Below are 6,000 nucleotides of genomic sequence, written 5' to 3'. Positions count from 1 at the left end.
AGCCCTCTTATCGGCTGCTGAGGGGTAGTTGATCAACTAAGGTCACTGTATCCTGACCACAGCACAGGAACCCCCCCACACACACACACGCCATTTGGAGATATGATAAATAAAAGCTTGGGTGTTCACTGCAACAACACTGTTATCAGCTGCCGAGCGAGCAAGCTTTGTTTCATTCTACTCGCTCTCTCTCTCTACACCTTGTCTCCGTGTGTGTGTGTGTGTGTGTGTGTGTGTGTGTGCGTGTGTGTGCGTGTGCGTCCCCAGAGAACAGAGGGGGAGGCCAAACAAGCCGAAGGAGACAATATGGAAGCCGTCGGGGTGTTTCTGTGTAATGGATGGGTCCGTAATAAATCCGCCCCCGCTTTATTCTGAAGCCGTATAGCCGAGCGGCGAGCAGCTCGGTCGCGGACGTGAAAACGGGGCGCGCAGTTTCCAGGGCCGGAGTGATAGTGTGGGGGAGGGGGAGGGGGGGGACGGGGGTGAAGAGGCACAGCGTAGTTACAGACTCACACGTGCACCTACATTATTCTAAAGCGCGACGGAGACAGCGGAGTGGCGATAATAGATGCACCTACATTATCGTGAAGCGGGGAAATTGAGGGGTTAGGAGGCTGAGCGGGTGGAAATAGATGTGCCTACATTATTCTAAAGGCAGATTGATAGCGCGGGGTTAAAAATACATACATCTACATTATTCTGAGTCAGGGTGCAGAGCGAGAGGTTAGAGAAATACATGTAGCCACATTATTCTGGAGTCAAAGGGAGACGCGGAGGTTAAGGTGAGGCAGGAGCATTAGCCCGAAGCTATAAGGCGATGTTTAGGAGGGCTTGGATGGAGCCGGGAGCCGTTAGGATAAACAGAACCTGGGTTGATCCTTTTTCACAGCAGCGATTTTGTGTCTAAAAGGCAGGAAGACAAGCAGAGCATTGATGAGGGCTTCCAGCTTCCAATCCATTTAGGTGTTCCAGCGCCCGGGGCCCTCCTTAATGTTTTGCTTGCACCTGTGTTACTTCCTGCCCTTTAGACACAAAATGGCTGCTGTGAAAAAGGCGGATTACTCTGGAGCAGACCATGGGCATTATGCGCCCGGGGGCCAGATGCGGCCGTCATGATGGTTCTGGCCGGGAGGTCTAAGACCAACAACACCATTTTACTTATGAAGTTAGAAAAATCAAATGAGATGAGCTAATTGGCTTTTATTTTGAAACACTTGTGTGTCGTGAGTGTGCTTCTTCCTCAATAAGTGCACAGTATTTTTTCTATAATTGAATCAAGTGATACAATTAGAGGTTACAGCATGACGGGGGCAACAATCTGGGTTTCTCATGTGGCCCCCCAGTAAAAAATAATTGCCCACCCCTGCTCTGGAGGGAAACTCCAACCCGATCTCACGGCAGTTTGTGAAACAGACACAAAATTTAATCTGTAGATTTGTGCATTTTCTTCGCGACACTCAGCGCTACTTTTAAAATAATAATGTATTTCAATTGGAAGTGTGACACTGGAATAAAACGCTGGCCAGTAAGGGTGTTGTGGTCCGTGTGGCGGATGGGTGTATATGTTTGCCGTTGATGATTCAATTTCAACAGGAAGCCACAAGCAACGTTTGTTCTTATGTGACCATTTCTCTACAGTTGTTTCAGTGTTGTCACATGTCCATGACTATTTCGCATGTTATTTTTGTGAGACCCGGTTGGAAAATCACAGTAAGATGGTAGGATGAGTCATAATAATAAATATACTGCACCAAAATGAGTCTTAGGTGTTCATTAACTAAAGTTAACTAATACATCTACTAACATGAATTAAACGCTTATAATAAGCCGACTTGGCAACATGTCATCGCATCACGCATTCAGATGAAATTACCACGATGTAGAAAGCGAACCCTTCTTATTGGCCAACGAAAACAACTGCAAAACCCAGTGCAAAACATCATGCAAAACATTATGCAAAACATTATGCAAAACAAAACAAAAAATCCCGCAATGTGCAATTTTTGCCAGTTCCTGCAATTTTACCGCAAATCACATACAACTTTGCAAATTACTTTGCAAATCGCATTGCAATTTTTGAGAAAATGTTATGGAAAATCAAGCATTTTTGATGGCAAGCGCACACACACACACACACACACACACACACACACACACACACACACCTACACACACACACACACACACACACACCCTGACGGGTCGGGAGCTTCTTAATAAAGTGTGATATGAATTTCCTCGTCTATAGAAGCTGCAGCCGCGGCTAAATATGACAGCTAGTCGATACTGTGACAGCCACAATGCAAAGTAATGCACAGCCCACTTTCTGACAGCGCGGTGTGTGTACGCTGTGTGTGTGGTATGGTGTGTGTGTGCGTGTACGGTCCATGTGTTTGTGTGTGTACGATGTGTGTGTGCGTGTACGGTGTGTGTCTGTGTGTATGGTGTGTGTGCGTGTACGGTCCGTGTGTGTGTGTGTATGGTGTGTGTGCGTGTGTAGGGTCTGTGTGTGTGTGCGCGTGTACGGTGTGTGTGTATATGCAGAGCAGATGTTGGACCCCCTTGACGGTGTGTGTGTGGCAGAGCAGAAGGTGCTGTGATATCAGTCTGACATTATGACAGATGGACACTGGGAAAACAGCTGAGTCGAGCCACTTTTCATACCCTAGACCAGGGGTTTTCAAAGTCTGAGTCTGTGGGCCTCTCCCATGTGCCCCCTCCCTCAATTCCCGGATGCCTATGGGATCATGATTATGTTATTTGATCCCATAGACACTCAACAATTAAGCCTGATATCACTATTTGACATCCTTCACTACACCAAATACCAAAAAAGGGTTTGTCTGGAGGACATGATTAGTTTGTGACTCTGGGAAAGTGGAAAAAACTGTGTGAAATTATCCCAAACGACTCTATCTCTTGAAGCAAATCACACTTTAGGCTATTCTATGTGACCTCCTCTTGATAACTAATGCCATATTTTTTCACTTCCATTCGGTGATGTCAGAAAAGCAGTTGTGACATCATCAGTGATTTCATAAGAGTCCCAGTGATGATGTCATCAGTGATTTCATAAGAGCAAAATCAAGTCCCCGGGGCACACACAGAAAGAAGTGGCCAGTCTGGCTTCAGACCCCCATCTTCAGCCATGGACAGCTGTATGTTGCCAGCTGAGCTCCAGGACAGGTGATCCAGCATCCCTGAAGTATGCCATCAAGGAGCAGCCAGGGCGAGGCCACACAGCGGGCGAGCTGCGTATGCGAGCTGCAGGGCGGGCGAGCCTAGCAATCGAGCGTGCGAGATGCCTAGTATAAAATAAAAGCACTCGCAAATTTTTGGTGTAAGTTTAGCAATCAAAATCTACAGCTTTTCACATAACTCTGTTTGCCTAGCAATACTTGGGAAACCGACTAATACCTGGAACAGCTGTGCAGGTTGGATAACGTTACTGTGCTGTTTGATTAAACAGCTGTGCAGGTTGAATAACGTTACTGTGCTGTTTGATTAAACAGCTGTGCAGGTTGAATAACGTTACTGTGCTGTTTGATGAAACAGCTGTGCAGGTTGAATAATGTGACTGTGCTGTTTGATTAAACAGCTGTGCAGGTTGAATAACGTTACTGTGCTGTTTGATGAAACAGCTGTGCAGGTTGAATAATGTGACTGTGCTGTTTGATGAAACAGCTGTGCAGGTTGAATAATGTGACTGTGCTGTTTGATTAAACAGCTGTGCAGGTTGAATAATGTTACTGTGCTGTTTGATGAAACAGCTGTGCAGGTTGAATAACGTTACTGTGCTGTTTGATTAAACAGCTGTGCAGGTTGAATAACGTTACTGTGCTGTTTGATGAAACAGCTGTGCAGGTTGAATAACATTACTGTGCTGTTTGATGAAACAGCTGTGCAGGTTGAATAACGTTACTGTGCTGTTTGATGAAACAGCTGTGCAGGTTGAATAACGTTACTGTGCTGTTTGATGAAACAGCTGTGCAGGTTGAATAACGTTACTGTGCTGTTTGATTAAACAGCTGTGCAGGTTGAATAACGTTACTGTGCTGTTTGATTAAACAGCTGTGCAGGTTGAATAATGTGACTGTGCTGTTTGATTAAACAGCTGTGCAGGTTGAATAACGTTACTGTGCTGTTTGATGAAACAGCTGTGCAGGTTGAATAACGTTACTGTGCTGTTTGATTAAACAGCTGTGCAGGTTGAATAATGTGACTGTGCTGTTTGATTAAACAGCTGTGCAGGTTGAATAACGTTACTGTGCTGTTTGATTAAACAGCTGTGCAGGTTGAATAATGTTACTGTGCTGTTTGATTAAACAGCTGTGCAGGTTGAATAATGTTACTGTGCTGTTTGATTAAACAGCTGTGCAGGTTGAATAACGTTACTGTGCTGTTTGATTAAACAGCTGTGCAGGTTGAATAATGTGACTGTGCTGTTTGATTAAACAGCTGTGCAGGTTGAATAATGTTACTGTGCTGTTTGATTAAACAGCTGTGCAGGTTGAATAACGTTACTGTGCTGTTTGATTAAACAGCTGTGCAGGTTGAATAATGTGACTGTGCTGTTTGATTAAACAGCTGTGCAGGTTGAATAACGTTACTGTGCTGTTTGATTAAACAGCTGTGCAGGTTGAATAATGTTACTGTGCTGTTTGATTAAACAGCTGTGCAGGTTGAATAATGTGACTGTGCTGTTTGATTAAACAGCTGTGCAGGTTGAATAACGTTACTGTGCTGTCAACTTTCACTTTTACTCCACTACATTTCCAAAATAAAATGTATACTTTTACTCTTTTACACTACATTTCCCCTAAGCATCTTAAAGTTGAAATGAACCCAACGGAGCCCAAGTGGCGCGTGAGTCGGTGTCTGTTTTAGACTGAAAACATAACTTGTCTGAGATGACAGGTTGAGAGGCGGGTCATAGTAGCATGTCGATTTTATTTGACAATTCTGGGGACTGGATTGGGCCGCCCCCAAATCAAGTGGGATTCAGCGTGTTGTGGCGCTCTCCTCGGGAAGAGCCTGCTGACGCAAGGTTAGTGGCTGAGTGGAGCTCAGCGAGCTGCAGGCAGCCAGCTGCCTTCGTGTTGCCGAGCGGAGAGTGCAACCCGTCGGCCTGGAATCTCCGAGGGGCGACCCGACAACCAGGCTCTCTGAGGCGTGCGCCAGTTACGCTATTGCAATACAATATTCCTGGAATGCGAGTTTAACGAGCCAGTTACATTTCTTTGCTTTCTTAGACATTACCGTTTGCTTTATTTTGTATGTTTCATACAATTGGCAAAGTTAGTAGTTAGTTTATGGGCTAGAAATTCTGCCAGATGACAGGCACTAGGTACCATTTTCTCTTGGAAGAGAAAATTATCCTGAAATGAAGATTTGATTGACAGCTGCCATGTCGTGATATGATTGGTTGAAATGGGGTAGAAATTTTATAGTACTATGTGACGTCAGCAAACTGTAGATTATACTGTTATGAATGAAATCTTGAAAAATGAACTTTTGATGTGAAAAAGTGTGAAAAAAACCAAAGAAATTAGATTTTTGTCATTTTTTTGGCATACATTATTAAATAAGTGCACTGAATACCCAGGTATTTGAACTAAAAGAAAAGAAAAGTCATTTTTGGGTTCAGCTCGATTTTAAGTAAAATCATAATAAATTTGGTAGCCTGCAAACAAGCAGGTCTGACAAATCAGTGCTCCTAGTTTGCAAGTTACGTTGATCACGATCCACACTCCATTCTAGTTGGTGGCTGTAATGGACCATAATATTGTTTGTCAATCGCTATAAATCTCAAGAAGATTTCCACTCAAGCAGCACTTACTTTTACTCTCAATACTTGAGTACATTTAATATCTGAAAATTTGTTTTGATACTTAAGTACAGAAAATATCAGCTACTTTAAGACTTTTACTCAAGCAATATTCTAATAGGTGACTTTGACTTTTACCAAAGTCTTTTTCTGGTAAGATATCTGTACTGTTA

This window comes from Poromitra crassiceps (genome assembly GCF_964638095.1).
Source record: "Poromitra crassiceps genome assembly, chromosome: 10".
Taxonomy (NCBI): domain Eukaryota; kingdom Metazoa; phylum Chordata; class Actinopteri; order Beryciformes; family Melamphaidae; genus Poromitra; species Poromitra crassiceps.
The sequence above is the reverse complement of the archived record's forward strand: the minus strand, read 5'-3'. Positions refer to the sequence as shown.